The sequence below is a fragment of the Capricornis sumatraensis genome, chromosome 9 (assembly GCF_032405125.1).
Source record: "Capricornis sumatraensis isolate serow.1 chromosome 9, serow.2, whole genome shotgun sequence".
NCBI lineage: Eukaryota > Metazoa > Chordata > Mammalia > Artiodactyla > Bovidae > Capricornis > Capricornis sumatraensis.
The window spans coordinates 50,845,917-50,846,607 of record NC_091077.1 but is presented as its reverse complement, the minus strand read 5'-3'; the positions used below and the strand labels follow the sequence as shown (position 1 = coordinate 50,846,607).

The following is a 691-nucleotide window of genomic DNA, read 5'->3' as shown; positions in this document are numbered from 1 at the left end:
CTTGCTAGTTGCTGGCAGAAGGTACCAGTTCTTTGCCACGTGGACCTCTGCACAGGGTTACTTGAGTGTCCTCACAACATAGCAATCGACTTTCTTCCAGCAAGTGATCTGAGGGCAAGGAAAAGATTGTAACATCTTTTATGATCTAGTGTCAGGATTCACACACCCTTATTTGCACATTATTTTATTTATTAGAAGGAAGTTACTAAGTTCAGTCCATACTCAGAGGAGAATTAAGCTTCATCTTTTATTTTTAGTTATTTATTTTTTGGAGCTTTGAGGTATTTTATGATAAAAAGCTGGTACCCACGTACACAAATGAATAAGAACTTAAAATTCATCATACATTTACTTCATTTTCTAGCTTGGGCTTCTAGTAAATCTTTAGCTTCATTGATTTTGACTGCTATCTAAGGAGATCCTGTCTTGTCTGGATGATTTAAATGCACAATTCATCGATGAGCATCTCTTATTTTTTCTTTATTGGCAGTAGGACTTAAACCTAGTATTAATACTGCTTCCCATTTTGTCATTTTGCATTCAAACTCATCTCTGTAATGGTCGCTAGTGAAGGCAGACTTGGATAGACTGTGAAAAATCTGTTTTACTTAAGAGTCCATATGCCTCATAGCTTGCAAAACATAATGACCTGCACAATGGTCAGTCTAACTGCTACCACTATATTGGCCAT

The 691-nt window shown here is 36.6% G+C and overlaps 1 pseudogene; it reads right to left on the bottom strand.

The window, feature by feature from the left end:
- Nucleotides 1–353: 353 nt before the first annotated feature.
- Nucleotides 354–691, bottom strand: LOC138086655 (mitochondrial import inner membrane translocase subunit TIM14 pseudogene; annotated as a pseudogene).